The 21,395-nt window shown below is 45.1% G+C and overlaps 1 pseudogene across 1 annotated transcript in view; it reads right to left on the bottom strand.

The window, feature by feature from the left end:
• The window catches only part of LOC308164087 (cohesin subunit SA-1-like), a 34,433-nt pseudogene extending 13,038 nt beyond the window's left edge, over positions 1–21,395 (bottom strand). Inside the window, exons 1-6 of the transcript in view lie at positions 21,201–21,395; positions 19,856–19,952; positions 19,124–19,200; positions 2,517–2,725; positions 2,018–2,169; positions 1,708–1,802 (exon numbers count right to left, since the gene is read on the bottom strand). The product of the transcript in view is annotated as a cohesin subunit SA-1-like (transcript). The remainder of the gene's footprint in view (positions 1–1,707; positions 1,803–2,017; positions 2,170–2,516; positions 2,726–19,123; positions 19,201–19,855; positions 19,953–21,200) is intronic.

The raw sequence follows: 21,395 nt of genomic DNA on the forward strand, positions 1-21,395 counted from the left end.
ATAGAGAATTGAAGGATGGAGTGATCATGATGTACTTGGTAGAGTATGGTGGCATGGTAGAGGTAGAGTAAAAGTATATATATTTACGAACAAGTAGAGAGGGATGGAGGGATGACTGAAGGAAGGTTGTAGAGAATACAGAGAGGTGTACTTGTGGTACAGGAAGGTTGTAGAGAATACAGAGAGGTGTACTTGTGGTACAGGAAGGTTGTAGAGAATACAGAGAGGTGTACTTGTGGTAGAGGAAGGTTCCAGCAGCTGACGCCAGGCCTCGGTGACAAGTAAACACCAGAGGGTACACATTGTTGCTCTCCTCATCTGTCAGCCCCTCCTCTGTCCCCCTACACACACACACACACACACACACACACACACACACACAACAGGTCAGCAGCCATGCTTGTACATACACACAAACAAACAACCAAGAAATTCCCATACCAGGACATATTTGCTTACGTTCACATGCACACACGCGCGCGCACACACTCACTGTTGGATGAGCAGCAGCAGCTGGATGGTTTTCATCGCCACGTCTGGGTCCTTGTCGCGCACCATGCTGAGCATCCTATTCTACACACACACACACACACACACACACACACACACACACACACACACACACACACACACACAAAGGGAAGGAGCAATTCCACTAAGCCCAAGAGTAAACCCAAACTTATCTCAGGCAACACATGGGGCTTAAAAGGTTTATGTGAAGCCATTTCTCATTTGCTTATGAAGAGATTACTAGTCACCCATTCTTGATAAATAATCAGAGAAAAATAATGAAAATTCAGAGAGAAAGAGAGAGACCCAGAGAAAGAGAGACACCCAAAGAGAGAGAGAGACCCAGAGAGAGAGAGAGAGAGAGAGAAAGACAGAGAAAGAAAGAGACCCAGAGAAAGAGAGAGACCCAGAGAGAGAGAGAGAAAAAGAGAGAGAGACCCAGAGAAAGAGAACAGCACAGAAAGAAAGTGTACATAAAGGTATTTTGAACGAGACATACTTTGAACTTGTTGGTGAACAGCTTCAGGCGCCCAATGAAGTCCTTCTCCTGGTAGAGACCCTGCAGGGCAAGCACACACTGCAGACGCACTGAGCTTTGCTGTAGGACACACACACACACACACACACACACACGCGCGATCAGAAATAGGTCTACTGTCTAATAATAATAATAATCATAATAATAATAATAATAATACATTAGACTTATATAGCGCTTTTCTAAACACTCAAAGACGCTGAAAAGATTGAGTAGTAATAATAGAAAGAAACCAAAAATAAATAAAAGAAAGTATAGAGGTCTAATACATTTTTAGATTACTAAATCTAAATCTAAGTTTCTTTGTAGGACAATCTACTCTGCAATTACACCTAGATTTCGGGGCGGAGAAGCGGCGAACAAGCAACGCCAGCGTCCTCTCTCAACCGGCATTTTTTGAAAAGCTCAAATTTGTAAATAAACATCAATCATCGACCCCTGAAGAGTAGTTGGGCTTCTTCATCAGTGGATGTGTAAATGAACCTTACTAGGTCTAGGTCTACAGTATGTGTGAGGGGCGAGCCATAATGAACTTTATGAGCTAGCCTTTGTTTGAAAAAAGGGTTAGCTGTCAGTGTGTGTGTGTGTGTGTGTGTGTGTGTGTGTGTGTGTGTGTGTGTGTGTGTGTGTGTGTGTGTGTGTGTGTGTGTGTTGAAAGCCGGATCTCTGGCATGCGGTCCCGATAGCGGTGCACAAACACATCTTTGAAGGTACTGTTCATTATCGCCGACAGCTCCCCAATATGCTCCTGCAGCTACACACACACACACACGCACGCACAGGCATACTCACACGTTGAGATTTTGGCATGTTAAGTCAAGAGGCGTTAACAAAATGTGTTTCCTTTACCTATATAATTGGCAAGAGGAGGCACAGAACAGAACAGATGGATTTTCACACTCAGCTCAAATGTCCCTAAAAAGGGATTCCCTATGACTGTGTGTCTGTGTGTGTGTGGGCGTATTGTACCTCTCTGATGGTCGCCTGTAGCTCCTCCAGCCTCTCCGAGGCCCTGTCCTCGGCCCTCTTGCTCTGCTCGACGTCGTAGCGGCGCTGGCTGGTCTTCATCTGGGTAGAGACCACCACCGCCACCTCCATCACCCCCGTCATCAGCTTCATCGCTGGGGGGTGAGGGGTGACATACTCATAACCATGCTCACACACCGCATATACTGTATGTGCTACTGTGTATGTGTGTGGCGAAAGAAGGTAAGTGAAAGTGTGTGTGTGTGTACACGTGTTCGTATAACATTAAAGTGTGTGTCTTTGCGGATATGTGTTGACATACAGTATACTGTATGTGCTACTGTATGTGTGTGGCGAAAGAAGGTGAGTGAAAGTGTGTGTATGTTCGTATGACACACTTCATTAAAGTGTGTGTGTGTGCGTGTGTTCGTATAACACACTTCATTAAAGTGTGTGTGTGTGTGTGTGTGTATGTGTGTATGTGTGTGCTCCTGAGGCTCACCGAGGAGGGTGCTGGTGTGCCTGAAGGCGCGGGCGGACCTGCGAGTCGGACAGCCCCGTGAGCAGAGCCAGCAGGGAGGAGAAGAGGTAGTCGTCGTACAGCAGGCTGTGCTGACAGGAGCGCACCAACACGCGCACAAACTCACACAGCCCGGCCCTGAAAGTCCTCCACTGGGGGTCAGGGGAACTCAGGGGGTATGGCACAGAGTCCTGACGGCAGACGGGCGTACGACAGGCTGGTCAGATCGAGCATTGTGATCCGGCCGAGAAGAAGCATTCCCAGCCGTTTCCGATATTCACAATATCAGCACAGCTACCTAGTCACTTTCACTTGCAAAATGTATACATTTACACACACACACAGAATATTGTACAATTACATTTGATTTTAGACATTTAGCAGATGCCTTTATCCAAAGCGATTTACGAGTACAATTTGTCTAAACAAGTGAATCATCGATCTATCAGTCATCATAAGAAAAACAAGCAGTCACAATGCTAGAAGAAGGAGCATTTTTCACATCCCAGTGAGCAATTTTACGTTGATTAGACGTCTAAACAACGTCTAAATGGCCCGTAGACGTCTAGGCCAAATCGAGGCTAAATATCGGCCATATTGGAAATTTAAAAAACGTCTATGTTTAGACGTTGAAATGCCGTTGAAACATAGACGTTGTTTCCCTTTCTATGTTTCAACGGCATTTCAACGTCTAAACATAGACGTTGTTTCAATTTCCAATTTAGCCTAAATTTAGCTTAATTATAACCTAGACATTGAAACACCGGTGTTTAAACCTCTAGGCTAAAACAAAGCATAATGGAGGTGAAATTGAAACGACTGTTTCTATAGGCATTTCAACGGCAGACTATATATAGCTGTTGAAATGCAGTTTAAACAGACGTTTCAATTTCCAATTTCACATCAATTTAGCTTTGTTATAGCCTAGACCAGTGGTCACCAACCTTTTTAAGCCCAAGATCCCTGACCTCGGCCTTGGTGAAGGCAAGATCTACCTATTGAAGCGTTGAGAGAAAAAGACAGCCAAGATAGTACTTTAAACTTAATGACGTTTATTTGCCTGTATTTTAATTAGATGCAATGCATTGGTCCAACATTAAAATTGATGCAACAACAAAAAAAAAGACTGTATCAAGCATATCAGGCAGCTGTCTTGCTTTAAGAATTGTACATAACTGAAATTCAATTCAAAGTTTGATTATGTCATTTCATTACAACACAAAAAAATAAAGGCATGGAATGATGGAATGGAGGAATGTATGATAAAATCATTTTGTTCATAGTAACGTTAGCTGACATTCTTGACATTTTGACACTTGACTGACTTAATTATTATTCTTACTTATTAACATTGACAAACATATTTACAATTAGCATTTTATAAAGTAGAACTGTAATGTGTACTTTCTCAGTCAGTGCTAAGTGCAGTCATCTTATGCAGCATCACTTTTCACATCAAAACAAAAGTAAAACTAATGTGTACTTGTGTCTCAGTCAGTGCTAAGTGCAGTCATCTTATGCAGCATTACTTTTCACATCGAAACAGTCATGTTACTCACTCAAGTCAGTGTGATGGTTGTGACTGGATACTGTCTACAAGTGCTTTGTAGTTTGGCTCATAGCTACTGACTGCCAGAGACAGTCTGTGAGGTGTCTGTCAGTAAGGCGGCTCCTGTACTTTGATTTGATTATTTTCATCTGTGAAAATGACATTTCACAGAGATACGTGGATCCAACGTAGGCACTCACTCTTAGTGGAATGGAATGGACTTTATTTGTCATTGCTACAGTACAGGTACCAAACAACGACATTTAGGAGGGGTGGCTCCCCTGGTGTTTAGGAAAGGAAAAAGAAAACACATTTTAGAAAGAGCATAGATGCATAAAATCACAAGAAGGTAAGGAGCTGGTTTACATCAATAAAGGCTATGTACACAAACCACTGTACTATACTGCACAGATAGTCAACTAGGGTTGTCATATTGCACAAAAAGTATTTTTTCACATTATTTTAAAGTGTCACAGTTTGCAGGCTTGAAAATTTACATGTTTGTGCCTCAGCACTAGCTGCCATACAATCCGTCCGGACTGTCCTGGGCCCTAGTGCCCATGCAGTGAGAAGAGGAAACTTCTCTCTGCTGACAAGTCCCCAAAAGTCACTGTCCCTTGACCTGGCTTTCAGCTCTATGTCATTTTGTAAATCAACCATCTCCATGTCAACTCCACTTGGCAAAGTAAATACTTGCTGGAATTTGGCTGCTACCTGCTCTATATCAATGGGCACAAATGGGTTTGAGACAAATGCAGCAATATCTGCCATGACATCTAACTCACCAAAACGCCGATTGAACTCTGTTGCCAGTTTGTCCAGGGGAGCACAGTACTGCTCAGGGTGAAAAGCATCATTGTCTTCCAAGGCCTGTGCCATTTTCTCCAGGTTGGGAAAGTGTGTCAGCCTCCCATTCTTTAGGTGTGTGTGGTCCAAACACCGAGCTTGGCCTTGAACCCATTTACTGTGCTTATCATGTGGGGAAGGTGTCGGTCTTTTCCCTGCAGCTCGTAGTTGAGTGCGTTCAGTTTTTCGGTTATGTCTGTCAGGAACCCCAGGTCCAGTAGCCACGCATCGTCTGCCAGTTCCTTGTGCTCCTCGTTCCTTGTAAGTAAGTAGGCCTAAGTAAGTAAATCTTTATTTATCTAGCACCTTTCATACAAGAAATGCAGCTCAAAGTGCTTTACAACAGGAATAAGAACATAAAGTGAATAAAAACATATATAAAAACATATACATGCATATAATGAATATAAAAGCAGGGGGAAACAGTAAAAAGAAAAAGTAAAGATCTGACTTTCCACACCAATTTAAGACCTTTGCCTATGAAAATATTTACTACCACTTGCCTTGTCGACAGGAACGTCTTGATCTCGGGCAGCAAGTCGACAAATCGCTGCAGCACTTTGCCGCGACTCAACCACCGCACATCAGCATGGAGAAGCAGGTCTCCGTAAGCAGCGTCGAGCTCGTCCAATAACGCTTTGAATAAGCGGTGCTGAAGCGCTTTCGCTCGAATCGAGTTGACTCACCACCAGTGTCATTACATGGGAAAAGTCCAACACCTTACCAGCCAAGGCCTGCTGATGGATCACACAGTGATAATTGACGAAGGAGGGAAAATCAGGGTCATTACGACACAGTCCAATAAATCCATTGCGCGCACCGCGCATTGCTGGGGCCCCGTCAGTAGTAATCGCCACTAGTTTATGAATGGGTATGTCATTTTCACCGACATATTTTTTAAATTCATTGTAAATATCCACACCCCTCGTGTTCTCCTTTAAGTGCAAAAGAGTGAAGAAATCCACCTTTGTTGTAGAATCCTGGAAAACCATTTTGACAAATGTTTTTTTTGCGAGTCACGTAGCAGTACTATTCTCTTATCTGATTGGTCACTTTCATGCAGCATTTGCGACACAACAGTTTGCTAGAGAGAGAGAGAGAGAGAGAGAGAGAGAGAGAGAGAGAGGCGCGTGCAAAACATAGGCTCTTTGTGTATTTTTTTATTTTTTTATTTTTTTTTATTATTTTTTTTTTTTATCAATCAAAGATCTACAGAGAAAGTCTCAAAGATCGACCAGTCGATCGCGATCGACGGGTTGGTGACCACTAGCCTAGACGTTTAAACACTTAGTATAAGTAGACAAATACAATTTTCATGAGTAATAAGTAAATATAAATAAGGAAATATGAATAGGAACATGTATTTATTTAGGGAACTAATAAATACGAAATATAAATAAGGAAAAAAGAATATTAAATATTAACAATGAAATAGGAACATTACATACAACATAATAGTATTTATTAACAGTTAGGGAGACAACATTTAGGTTGGGTTATTCTGTCTGTAGCCAGCACCGCCCGTTCTGCCTGGGGCCTGCTTCAGGTGATCTCCAATGCTCGCCCTTGCCTCCACCTCTGTGACCTTTTTTAGGTTCATGACAGCTTCTGTAATTAAATAAAGCAAAAGAAAAGTTATTTTCACAGAAGAATCCCATTTAAAACTTTAAAAAGCAAGAGTAAAGAGCCAGATAAATTGTGGATTGCCTACTATGTGCCAAAGAAAATGTAATATGCTTGAATGTCTGGTGCCCTGTAGCTCTTGTTCCTATAGTGAGCAAATGTTTGACACTCGCCACAAAATAATCTGTAGTATGCTACCACCCACCCTAGACCCCCGTGTATGGATAGTAGAGTTGAAGCCGTTGCTATAGACAACAAACCTTTAGTGCACACCTTTTTGATCAAGTCAAGTTAGCTGATGACGGTGCAGGCCTGATCAACAACAACATGGCGGCCTACAGTACAGAGGATAAGTTAACCACGTAGTATAATGCTGCCTGGAAAATTACCTCAGCATCGACAAGACCAAGGAGCCGATTGTGGACTATAGAAAGGGTAGCAAGAGGAAGAGAAGCAAAAAGCCCCACCCCTTGCAGATACAATGCTTCTTGCCCAGTTATCGGTTCCAACCTACCCAATATGACACGGTACAGGGCAGTCTGCCCAAAGGCCCTCTTGTTCCGCAGCCCCCCACCACTGATGTTGAAAAGGGACATCAGTCTATTTGTCATGCATCTGTAAGAGAGAGGGGGAAAAGCTGTTACATGACTAATGTGCATTATGGGTGAAATTATGTTATACATGAAGTCAACCTGCGTCTTTGTTCATGCATTTAAATACCTGTCCATCATCTTGTTTGTGCAGTCCCTTGCACTTTTCCCTCCGATGCTCATCATCACGGAGGTCTGTGTGGAAAACATTTGACAAATCATGTACAAATCATGTACAATCATTTCAACCCTTTGAAGTTTAAATATTTTGCCATCTCCATTGAACTCATTTTCAGGTGTATTATACATTGAACTCATTTTCGTGTATATTACATTTTTGGGGGTTTAAATTTGTCTGTAAATTTTTTGCGCGGTAAATGCAGCCGTAAACTTTTATTTTAAATTATCACCATGCTTTGTCGGAAATGTTCCTTCTTCAGCTCCTCCTCCTGCTCTGTGAAATCTGTTTCCGTCTCCAGCTGTCGCAGTGAAAATGTTTGCCCTGGCTCTCTCCTCCTCACCTCGTCCAAAATTTCGAGGAGTAGGCCCACAACTGTCCTCTGGAATGCTGATGTAAATCACAATGTAATAAGTTAAATAAAGTGAAAACATTCCGTGCTTAAGCAAACCGCAAAGATCTCACAAATATAACCATTTTTTTTCTTTTTTTCTTTTTTTCAGATTTTATCCCTTTTTCACCCAATTTGGTAGCCAATTTAACCCAACTTAGCATCCAATTATCCCCTGCCTATTGCATGGGATCCGCCGCACGACCCCGTGGCCGGCAGTCCCAGAGGAGGGCGCCAGGCAGACTAGGCTGACTGGCTCCTCGAGCCCAGTACCGTTATTCCGGCACCCAGGGGGCGGTGTTGCGCGACGGATCCTAGTCCAGAAATACTCCTATACCCCCCCTCGGAAGCGGCCGGCCAATATGCCGCTTCCCGTGTGCCTCGGCCATATCTGGATCTGGCGAGCCGGGATACGAACCCCGGCCCCGGTGGGCAGCATGCACTAGCGGCCAGTGCGTAGACCGCTACACCACCGCGGGGCTATATAACCATTTCTGACTGAGGCAATGGAAGGAGCTTCTTCTTTTGTATTTTCACATACTTAACAGGACTGAAGTCAAATAACATGAAATGTTACTAGCTTCAATTGGAATTCTTACTTTTTTCTGAGAGTGGGTATTTGTCTTTAGGTCCTGTTGAGATAGAGAGCATACGAACAAGTTTGCTAAATCAGTTTGGAGAAAAAAAAATCACAAACATGCAGATAATCGTGAGATGCATTTGAATACATACGTTTAGGGGGAGTCAGGCTTTTCTGGGGTGTACCTGAAACAAGCAAGTATATTTTCTTCAAACTCTGAAGGGTCACTTTTGGCTTCAACTGGTGCAACTGTAACTCAAGACTGTACAGGGGGTCGCCCAATAATCGCAGGGTCCAATCCTGGCTCCTCCTCTCCTCATGTCGAAGTGTTCTTTGGCACGGCTCTCTAGTGAGCAGGCTAGCACCATGCATGGCAGCTACCGCCATTGTTGAGTGAATGTGATTTGAAAACGAACCTTTAGGAGTTCTGGTCTGTGCTGGTGGAGAGTCAGAGAGGGCCACTATTGAAATGAGAATGAAACATGTTAGTGATACAGGTCACTAATACAGACCTGTAAGCTTCTTACTATCAAAAGGAAGTACCATTGGAGCTCTGTGCCCTCTGTGGAGTCAGGCGTTTCTGGGACAAGCCTGAAACATAGAATGATTTGTATTCAACTGTTAAGGGTCGCTCTAGACCTCATCTGTGTCAAAACATCAACAATAACTAAGACATGCTGTGACAACGTGATTTGAACACAAACCTTTAGGAGTTCTGGTCTGTGCTGGTGGAGAGCGAAAGATGGCCCTGGACTTTGATTTTTGACTCAGCCTTCTATTGGACAAGCCTGAAACATAGAATCATTTCTATTCAACTTCAATGGGTTGCTTTAAACTTCATCTGTGTCAAAACAACAAGAACAACAACATGTAGGACATGCTGTGACAACTGTTGACAATGTGATTTGAAAACGAACCTTTAGGAGTTCTGGTCTGTGCTGGTGGAGAGTGAAAGATGGCCCTGGACTTTTTGACTCAGCCTTCTATGGGACAAGCCTGAAACATAGAATCATGTGTATTCAACTTCAATGGGTTGCTTGTGACTTCATCTGTGTCAAAACAACAAGAACAACAACATGTAGGACATGCTGTGACAACTGTTGACAATGTGATTTGAACACGAACCTCTAGGAGTCCTGGTCTGTGCTGGTGGAGAGTGAATGATGGCCCTGGACTTTGATTTTTAGCCTCGTTCTTTCTTCTTTCTTCCACTCGCAAACTTCTGTTACTAGTTCGACTAGAAACTGACACATTGCTCTCAGACGATGAAACCAATTCTGACCTCGACAGGTTAGACATAGTTTTCTACATAGTTCCATTAAAATACGTATTCATATTATTACGGTAAAATCTCTGGCCAACAACATTCAAATCTTGCGCGCGACCGTTTGCTGGCTGTGCGCAGGCGCAGTGTAGTAGTTCCATGAGTGCCCGCGGGTAGGTAGACGGTCGTTGTAGTTCTCAGCCTCTTTGTTGTAGTTCAACGTCACTGCATCACTGATGTGCTATCAAATAAATCGTGTGGAATGTATCATTTTGTTATGAACGGAATGCAAATGATCCGCCATTTTCACGTCCACTGTGTTTTAAATGTTTTGTAATAATGCAAATTTTAATTGAACTGCAAAAAAACACAGGCCACATAATGGACACATTGTTCATCTCACCCATATGCCATTCTTTATTTTTCTCATCGTTGTTTTACAGAAGCATTTTTAATGCATTTAAAATAAGTAGAAAATATGTTTAGACACAGACCGCATTTAGCTGGGTTAAAGGACAGCGATGTATAGACGCAATTTAAACCACCACTTCTGCATGAATAACTATGCTAGATAGACTACATGGAATCTCAGACTAAATGACGGTCTGGTACATATTTTGACAATCTACAGGCGTTTAGGGTATTAATTTAAACTCAACGTGCTGCTAGACTAAAACAGGTTTAGACACAGACCGCATTTATCTGGGTTAAAGGACAGCGATGTATAGACGCAATTTAAACCACCTCTTCTGCATGAATAACTATGCTAGACTACATGGAATCTCAGACTAAATGACGGTCTGGTACATATTTTGACAATCTACAGGCGTTTAGGGTATTAATTTAAACTCAACGTGCTGCTAGACTAAAACAGGTTTAGACACAGACCGCATTTATCTGGGTTAAAGGACAGCAACGTATAGACGCAATTTAAACCACCACTTCTGCTAGGATAACTATGCTAGACTATATGAATCTCATACTACATGACGTCTGGGACGTATTCTGACAGTTTAGAGGGGTTTAATAACGGTTTTAATGCATTTAAGATAAGTAGAAAATATAGCCGTAATATAGCTGGTTTATATGATGGTCAAGCGTAGACGCGAGGTTGAAAAGACGTCTATTGCTCACTGGGGTACGTCGATGGCAGCGTCCTACCACCGACTACCAGCCGCCTTCAACCCAGCAGGGAAGTAGGTGACCTCTTGATCTCTGCCTGTCAGCATGGAGTAAGGTGTGCAACTACCTCACCTCCGACCTGATCACACGGCTGCGCTCTGGCGTTCCCCCTAAGGTGAGCCCTATGTGCTTTCCTTTGGGCACCTCCCCTTTTCCTATTGGCGCCACCCGCCACATATCTCCTACTCCAAATGAATCGGCGCCCCGACGATGTACTGATTAAAAAATACAGTGGGGAAAACTCTCAAATGAGGAAAAGAACACTATACATTATCTGATCCATCAACATCCGGTGTTACGGATTTGGGAAGTCGAAAAAGATTACTGTGTTTGCCTGCAGTAATTCTAGTAGACTTTCGGGGGCCTTCAACTACCACTGGGGACCCTGGTGTTTCTATCTCCTCCTCTTCTCCTTCACCCACCTCAGCCTCTGGGCAAAACTCAGATTCTGACAGTGACTCCTCACTATGAGATTCAAATGTCAACGCTTCTGTGAGTTTAAACTCTGTTTCAGCATGGTCTCCTATGTCCCCCTGCTCTTCTCCTGTATCGTGGCCTGTATCCAACCTCAGCCCACCCACAGGCATACCTCTCAACTCAGTCCGATGGACTTGCCGTATTGGCCCATCCTGGACTGCTGGAGTGATAGAGTAGACAACACCGCGTTCTGGGGGACACTGTACCACCCGGTAAGGGGTCGATTGCCAGACGTCCTGGATCTTGTTCCGGCCCCTCACCCCATGGTTCCGGACATACACAAGGTCTCCCTCACTTAAGGATGGGTCTCTCACTTGCTCCTCCTGTTTCTCGTCTCTGCACTGTCTCCTTGCAGCCAACCGCTGTCGTACATGACTGTATGCTTCCTCAAGTGACTCCTGATGCTCTTGCACCCAGTCTTCCTGGCCCTGCTCAGACTCCTCTACCTCCCCCCCTAGAAAAAAATCTATAGGCAGCCGGGGCTCTCGGCCAAACATTAAAAAGTAGGGAGTCATGCCAGTGGACTGATGCACTGTGGTGTTGTATGCATAGGTCACCTGCGGGAGGTGCCGTGGCCAATATCTCTTCTGATCTGGGGACAGTGTGCGCAGCAAATCATGCAGTGTACGGTTGAACCGCTCACACTGACCATTACCCTGAGGATGGTATGGGGAAGTACGAGACTTGCGAATCTTATAGACCTTACATAACTGTCGGACCAAATTACTCTCAAAATGTCTTCCCTGGTCTGAATGGATACGCTCAGGGGGCCCAAATAAATGAAACCAGTGTTTCACCAAAACATCAGCTACGGTACTGGCCCGCTGATCCTTGGTGGGAATGGCCTGGGTGTACTTGGAAAACACGTCTGTTAAGACCAACACATTTTCTCTTCCATTTGAAGCTGGCTCCAACACAGTAAAATCTATTGCCAGGACTTCATGTGGCCGAGAAGCATGTAAAACTGCCCATAAAAGGTTTGATTGTCGGCTGTACAGTTTAGCCAAAACACATCTCCCACACTGTTGACACCATTTCTCGACCTCTTTATACATGTTGGGCCAGTAGCACCGGGAACGCACTAATTGCAAAGTACGTTCCACCCCCTGATGCCCATGATTATCATGTAGCTGAGTAAGGACATCTTTCTGTAAACACTGTGGCAGAACAAGCTGGTAAGTCTCCTTACCACCATCAGGAGAGTTGAACTGACGGTACAGCACTTTCCCTTCCTCCCTTAGGCGTCCCCATTGACGTGCAAGCTCCTTGGTAGCACGACCAAATCTCTCCCTCTCCTTTGAATCAGGTGGCCTGGCTTTTCTCCAACAGTGGTCCAATAACTGGGTCTTGGGCTTGCAACATGGCTAGGCTCTCTTTGGAACAACCTGGGAGGACAGAAATGTCAGATTGAATTACAAAGGGCACTCCCTCGCAGACATTATCCTCCTCTGAGGCCTCAGCAGCACTGGCCTCCCTGTACTGGCGAGACAAGGCATCTGCATTACCATTACGAGCCCCCGGGCGATATTTTAAGGTAAGGTTGAAAGGAGCCAGCTCGCCTGCCCATCGTTGCTCTACTGCTCCAAGTTTTGCTGTGTCTAGGTGGGTAAGTGGGTTGTTGTCTGTAAAAACAGTGCAAGACCCGCCTAACAAATACCCTCTGAACTTCTCGGATACTGCCCACTTAATACTAGAATTTACCGTTTTGACCGGGGTAGCTCTGTGCAAACAATGGATGTGGATGACATTATTAACTCCCTTGAATCTCCACTATCGGATAACCAAACCACCAAAGTTAATCGACGACGACGATGTAAGTGACGATGGACTGATTTCTTCTTCTGAACCAGTTCTAGCGAATTTACCTAACATTAGCTTGTAAACTGTGCAGTTTGTATGGTCTGGATCTAGCACTCTATAAATCACGGTGTCTGACAACACACAGGGATGAAGTTAAGGGTGGGAATCGCAAGGTAACTGACGTATTGATAACCGTACAATATTACCCCCCGATAATCTATACATTGTAAGAGAAAATTCATCAACGATACATCCCAATATCTGTTAACTGATATTTCATAACGTGGTTCCAGTGTTAGCAGCATTCGGCAGAAACCTTCGTTTTCCACACCCCTGTACAGGCGAAGGTCCTTGAATGAATGAATGAATGAATGAATGAATGAGCCCTCGGGGAGTTAAAGTTTGTTTTGAAATATAATCGTTCGAGACTTTAGATCTCGTATCTGTTTTTCCCCGCTTTGCGCCATTTCAAACATTCATCTTCTTAATTTTAATAACATCAAAACATTCTGATAGAACATCGACATGCTAGAAACACATAACTACACATAATTAGATGCTCACACAGCCAGGGCCGGCGTGAGGTGATTGGCCGCCCTAGGCAAACAAAAACAGTGCGCCCCAAATGCTAAATAGCAAAGCAAGACAACTTATTGCGGCTGACTATCGATCCAATCGTAAAAACAGCCGCGGTGGGCTAAGTAGGGTAAACTGTGCATTCATTTACGCGCACAACAAAAACCGAGTCCAAGTCCGACGTTTGCTACAAACCAATTTATTGTCCATATCACATCGCTTGTTCCATACCATTTAGCGAGTGCAAGGTTAATTAGGCCATGTTAAGCAGTGCGGTCTGTCTCGTTCCGTTAGTGTGTTAATTGCGGTAAACAAATTGTGTGTCCTTTACCCCTGGCTCACCCCACCATTACAAGCCACAAACCAACCAGGCACACATGCAACTAGTAGCCCCCAACCCGAGCACACACCCACTGCTGTGACGATTGGATACTCCTACCACTAGGTGTCAGTAGAGGTCCTTGTTATAGGACAGGACCGGAGATGATGTAGGGGTAGCCAGAGGACAGGAACTAATAGGTACTAGGTAGATGGAGTTGATGTAAACGGAGCACGTTAATAAAAGTTATAAAAAGATCCTGTTTCTCATTGAACAACACGAACAACACATGGTACCAGGAGTAAAACAGTGCAAGATACAACTGTGAAATGCGACATGGATTCAGTAAAGCCACCGACGAGTCTGCAGCTGACGGGGAATGTCGACAGCAATTGGCGCACTTTTAAACAACAGTTTCTACTCTACATTACAGCGTTGGGATTGGAAACGAAGCCGGACACCAGGAAAGTAGCACTCTTACTAACAATAGCAGGCCCACAAGCCATAGAAGTGTATAACACGTTCGTGTTTGAGGAAAGAGATGATAACGAGATGCTGGATAAAGTGCTCGGGAAATTTGATGCCCATTGCTCTCCCAAAAAGAACGAGACGTACGAGAGATATGTGTTCCGTTCTAGAATCCAGCAGCAGGGCGAGCCTTTCAATAGTTTTCTGACTGACCTAAAGCTAAAAGCACAGTCATGTAACTTTGCTACACTAAAGGACTCCATGATCAGGGACCAGATCGTAGTTGGTGTGGAGGATAAAAAGGTCAAGGAAAGGCTGCTGAGGGAAGCTGAGTTGACATTAGAGGGGGCAATCAAGATCTGTCATGCGAGTGAGCTGTCCCGGATTCACGTGAGGACGTTCGGCGAGATGGCAGCGGGCTCCATGAAAGTGAGTGATGATGTGACAGTTGGCGCGGTCTTCTACAAAGGAAAACAACGCGCACAAACGCAACGGACAGACGGTGAGACGTTCAACTGCAAACGCTGTGGCTCGCAGCACAAGCCAAGGGAGTGTCCAGCTTTTGGTAAGCAATGCTCTCATTGTAAAGGAAATAACCACTTTGCCAAACAGTGCTTCTCTAAAGGGAAAGAGAAAAGGATGGGAAAATCTGTAAATATAGTGGGGGAAGACACTGAAACTGACAGTGACAGTGACCCATATTTTGTTGGCATGGTGGGCTGTGAAGTAGAGCCACAGAAGCAGATAAATGCTGTCAAGCAAGATAAATGGATAGCACCACTGCAAATAAATGGGACTATAGTCACTCTGAAACTAGACACTGGTGCAAAAGCAAATCTAATCAGCATGTCTGACATCAAAGCAATGAAAGAAAAGCAAAAAATTCAAAGAAAAATGCTTGAGCTTAAGGACTATAATGGACAGAGAATTGACTGTTTAGGCACATGCAAGCTGAAAGTAACAGTGAAAAGGAAAGTGCACCACTTACTCTTCTCTGTGGTAGCTGAAGGACTAGACTCACTGATAGGTGATAAAGCATGCGAAGATTTAGAGCTGGTGAAAAGAGTGTACTGCATCAACACAACTGTGAGCACATCTAGTGACTCTGTTGAATCCATAGTGCAGAGCTATTCAGATGTGTTCAAGGGCTTTGGTGAACTGCCATTCACCTATAAAATCCAGCTCAAAGAAAATGCACAGCCAGTTGTGCATGCTGCACGAAGGGTCCCAGCACCATTGAGAGACCGTCTAAAGGAGGAACTAAACAGGATGACAACACTGGGTGTAATAAGGAAGATTGAAGAACCAACAGACTGGGTCAATTCAATGGTGTGTGTGAAAAAGAAAAACGGTGACCTAAGAATATGCATGGACCCAAAAGATCTAAACGAGAACATCAGGCGTGAACACTACCAGATACCCAAGCGTGAGGAAATCACCTGTGAAATGGCGGGTGCAAGATACTTCACAAAGCTTGATGCATCACAAGGGTTCTGGCAACTCAAATTAGAAGAGAGCAGCACCAAATATTGCACCTTCAACACTCCTTTTGGTCGATACTGCTTCCTCAGACTTCCATTTGGAATAATCTCTGCGTCTGAAATATTTCATAGAGCAGTGGAACACATCATCGAGGGGCTGGATGGAGTTCGAGCCTATGTGGACGACATCATTGTCTGGGGCTCCACAATCCAAGAACACAATGAGAGGCTGACAAAGGTGCTGGAGAGCATACGGAAGAATGGACTGAAGCTCAACAGGAGCAAATGCCAGTTTGGAGCTCAGGAAATAGTCTTCCTTGGAGACAAGCTCTCAGCACAAGGTGTCCAACCCGACCAGGAGAAAATCAACGCCATACTCGACATGCCGAGGCCCACAGACAAAACAGGGGTGCTACGCATCATGGGGATGGTCAACTTCATAGGTAAATTTATCCCCAACCTATCAGCGAAAACATCCTGCATCCGTGGGCTCCTGCACAATGAGAGTGAGTTCAAGTGGACCTCCAAACATGAGCATGAATGGCAAGTGCTCCAGAGAGCACTAACCACTGCACCTGTGCTAACATTCTTCAACCACACAAAGAGGATCAAAGTGTCCACAGATGCATCAAAAGATGGGATTGGTGCAGTACTCCTTCAGGCTGAGGGTGAACACTGGAAACCAGTAGCCTATGCATCTAGGTCTATGACAGAAACTGAGTGTCGTTACGCTCAAATAGAAAAGGAGTGTTTAGGGCTAGTGTTTGGGCTAGAGAGGTTCCACAGCTACGTATATGGCCTCCCCTGCTTCACTGTAGAGACAGACCATCGTCCATTAGTCGCTATAATCAAAAAGAATCTGAATGAGATGTCACCAAGAATACAGCGAATGATGATGAGATTGCAAAGATACGACTTTGGACTGATCTACACACCAGGAAAGCATCTCGTACTCGCTGACGCACTCTCGCGAGCACCAACAGGGAACAGTGTCAGTACAACTGAAGAGGATGTTCAGAGGCATGTGAACATGGTGTCTGCTGTGCTTCCTGTATCAGACTCCAAGTCCAGACAGATAGCTGAGGAAACAGCGAAAGACACAGAGCTGCAACAAGTCATCAACAACATGCAAAATGGATGGCCTCCAGGTTCCTGTCCACAGTTCTTCCATGTCAGAGGTGAGCTGAGTGTAGTCTATGGGCTGCTGTTGCTAAAACACGACAGAATCATCATCCCAAGAGCTCTGAGGCAGGACATGCTACGGAGGATCCATGAAGGTCATCTCGGTGTCGCAAAGTGTAAAAGAAGGGCGAGAGATACTGTCTACTGGCCTGGAATCAACAAAGACATAGAGAGACTGATAAGCAGGTGTCAAACATGTCAGGAGCATAGGAACAAGCAAACCAAAGAGCCCATGATAGTAGCTGATGTGCCAGCAGCACCGTGGCACAAGGTAGGAATGGACTTGTTTCATCTCAAAGGAAGAGACTATGTAATAGTCATTGACTATTATTCCAACTTCCCTGAAATGGCACTGCTAGCAAACATGTCATCAGCCTGTGTCATAACACACACAAAATCGATCTTTGCCAGACATGGCATACCACATACCGTTGTGTCTGATAACGGACCATGCTTCAGTAGCGGAGAGTGGAGAGAGTTTGCAGAACAGTACGACTTCAATCATGTGACCTCCAGTCCTCTCTATGCACAGTCTAATGGAAGGGCTGAGAAAGGAGTCCACATTCTCAAGCAACTCCTGAAGAAAGCTGCTGACAGTGACTCAGATCCATACCTTGCTCTACTCAGCTACAGAGCATCACCTCTTGAGTGTGGACTGTCACCTGCTGAGTTGCTCATGAAGAGAAAGCTTCGTACCACACTGCCGAGTTACTCACAGCAAAGAAGACATCACAAAGCCTGATAGACTGAACTTGTAAAAAAAAAAAAAGAAGAAAAAAAAAGAAAGACAATAAGCATGAATGTGTAAGAATGTGTTTAATGTTTTGAGTTGATAAGTTATACATATAAAAGAAAGTTTAAGGGTTAGTTCATAGTAAACATGTTTGGTTGTGTGTTTCAGTAAAATGCTTTAAGGACATAGCTGCAGTTAAGATTGTAGCTGATACCTGTAATTTGTGTAACTTGAACTGTTAGCTGTTTGTTATTTTTCTTACCTCAAAGAAAGGAGGATGTGACGATTGGATACTCCTACCACTAGGTGTCAGTAGAGGTCCTTGTTATAGGACAGGACCGGAGATGATGTAGGGGTAGCCAGAGGACAGGAACTAATAGGTACTAGGTAGATGGAGTTGATGTAAACGGAGCACGTTAATAAAAGTTATAAAAAGATCCTGTTTCTCATTGAACAACACGAACAACACACACTGCCACACCCACAACCAACAAACAAACCCCCATGGCTCCTACACAACTGTTTGGAAATGAGATAATAGGACTACATTTATTTTTAACCAGTAAGGCAACTGTTAAAATCATCATATTAATATTCATATAATTGTCTATAGCCTATGTATTCTCATGCCACAGCGCAGCTGGCTCTCTCTCACACACACTGATCGAAATGACACTGTAGGCTAAACAACACACTGCAAGCCTACAATGGGAAAGGGGGAAAGAACGAAAGAAAGATTCAGGGCCAAGGCTAATGTTACCAACGTGAAAAGCAAGCAAGAAAAAGTTGTGTTCTGCCAGCACCAGGGACAGCGCCCGGGTCCACACACACACACACACACACATGCGCGCGCGCACACACACACACACACACACACACACACACACACACACGCACACACACACACACACACACACATACACACACACACACACACACACACACACAGAGAGAGAGACAGAGAGGGAGAGATATCAGATAAGTTCACACTCACCCGCTTAGAAGTAGACTTTTCTTGCCTTGGCTGCAGCAAAGTCCTCAATAGTTTTGGTGCAGTCCAAGTTGCTGTGTGTGTGTGTGTGTGTGTGTGTGTGTGTGTGTGTGTGTGTGTGTGTGTGTGTGTGTGTGTGTTTGGTGCAGTCCAAGTTGCGAGCTATTTTGTGCTCGATTGCTATTTCAGCAAGTCCATTTAGACGGTCTTGAGACATCGTTGAGCGTAGGTAGTTTTTTAGGAGTTTTAGCTTGGAAAAGCTTCGCTCCCCAGAGGCCGTTTATTTACAGTAGAGAACTTGTCAAAAATAAGCCTGGATTTTCCTTTAGCGACGTTGATGAATACCCCCCCCCTTTCACCTTGTTGAACTCTTTGGTGAGAGTGCCGATGATCTCTGCGTTCTGATCGTTGTCAAACATGGCCCTGCTGACCACACCTGCAGAAAGGGAGGATCTAAGATGACAGACACCTCCCTACAGTCTGTTCCTTTTCAATCACATACTTGTATTGGACAAGATGACATGAACATAAGACACTACTCAACAACGCTCTAAAATATATGTCAACTATTTTCTTTTTTTATTATCTATTTTGAATATTTTAAACCCCCTCTGCTACCAGTAAGAAAACCCTGGGCCCTGGCTTTCTTCAGCCACCCGTTAACTCCTCCTTATAGTGGACTGGTATCGACAGACACAGACACCACTGTGGCTACCTGATGCTAGGGCTAAGCATTGTTAGCCCAGCTTAGTAATCAATGGCTTGTAGTGGTGGTCTAGTGGATAGTGAGTTGGACTTGGGATCGGAAGGTTGTGAGTTCAAATCCCGCCTGAAGCCACACCACTACTAGTGTGCCCTTGGGTAAGGCACTTAGCCCTCAGTTACTCCAGGGGGAATGTCCCTGTAATTCGTAATTGTAAGTCGCTTTGGATAAAAGCGTCTGCTAAATGGCAAAATTAAAAAATATATATATATATATAGTGCTGATCGATGCCTTTCCTGGGACCAGGTCAAAAGATAATCTTGTGAACTCTGACCCCAATCACCCCCCTGGCCTCTCCATCTCTCAGACACTCTGGCCGACCCCTGACCTTTGCAGCCGCAGCACCGCACGATGAAGTTGATGAGCTCTAGTAGTCCCGCCTCCCGGTCCTTCTTGTAGCTGTCCAGCCACTCGTCCACCACCGTCTGGAGATTGACATAGAGGACACAGCCAATCAGGGAACGGTATTCAAGGTCGGAGGTGTCATCCTTATGACAGCTACGACCAACCCCCCCCCCCACAGCCCCCGCCACACACACACACACACACACACACACACACACACACACACATCTCCCGCCGAACTACACATTGTGCTCATTGAGCCACAGAGGCTTTTCCATCTTCTGGAGAGAGGGGTTAGAATAAGGGCCTTGAATACCATCTGTATTGTGGTGCTACTGTATAGAGGAAAACTCTTTTCTACTGCCCATCACTCTTAGTTTCTGTTCATTCTCTGCCCATTGTCCTTCACTCCCCCCCCCCCTCCTCAGAAATGGGGAAACAGAGCTTCAGAACACAACAATGGGTGGGACGGACATGGGCTGTCAATCATTGACTGTGTGACCCAATGGCAGCGTTCCTTCCTCTCTACATCAAAGGGGACAACGTAGGGTTGGATCAGTCAGCTACTGACAGTGCATGATAATCACCTCCATTGTGGGCTTTAAAGGCCTTGTTTCCCCATCATCACTCATCGCCTCCTTCCCTCCCTCCCTCTCTCTCCACCCCCCCAACCCAGCTTCAATCCCTCACTCCTTCCCTCCCTCTCTCTCTCTCTCTCTCTCTCTCTCTCTCTCTCTCTCTCTCTCTCTCTCTCTCTCTATCCACCCCAGCTTCAATCCCTCACTCCTTCCTTCCCTCCCTCTCTCTCTCTCTCCACCCCCACCCCAGCTTCAATCCCTCTCTCTCTCTCTCTCTATCCACCCCAGCTTCAATCCCTCACTCCTTCCTTCCCTCCCTCTCTCTCTCTCTCTCCACCCCCACCCCAGCTTCAATCCCTCTCTCTCTCTCTATCCACCCCAGCTTCAATCCCTCACTCCTTCCTTCCCTCCCTCTCTCTCTCCACCCCCACCCCAGCTTCAATCCCTCTCTCTCTCTCTATCCACCCCAGCTTCAATCCCTCACTCCTTCCCTCCCTCTCTCTCTCTCTATCCACCCCAGCTTCAATCCCTCACTCCTTCCCTCCCTCCCCCCCTCTCTCTCTCTCTCTCTCTCTCTCTCTCTCTCTCTCTCTCTCTCTCTATCCACCCCAGCTTCAATCCCTCACTCCTTCCTTCCCTCCCTCTCTCTCTCTCTCTCTCTCTCTCTCTCTCTCTCTCTCTCTCTCTCTCTCTCTCTCTCTCTCTATCCACCCCAGCTTCAATCCCTCACTCCTTCCCTCCCTCTCTCACCACCATTGCACTCTTTCCAGACCGGATGGCCTCATACATATCCCCCGCACTGATGTTCTGGTCCCCACCCCTCTCCCGCCTGGGGTCGCCTCGCCTGGATGTCCCCAGGGAGGGCTGTGGGGGCTGGGGCGGGCGGGCTGGGGAGCTGGGGCCAGGCTGGGGTGCAGCTTTATGCCTTGAAAAATCATGGTTCAT

This window comes from Nansenia antarctica (assembly GCF_963989245.1).
Source record: "Nansenia antarctica genome assembly, chromosome: 8".
Lineage (NCBI taxonomy): Eukaryota > Metazoa > Chordata > Actinopteri > Argentiniformes > Microstomatidae > Nansenia > Nansenia antarctica.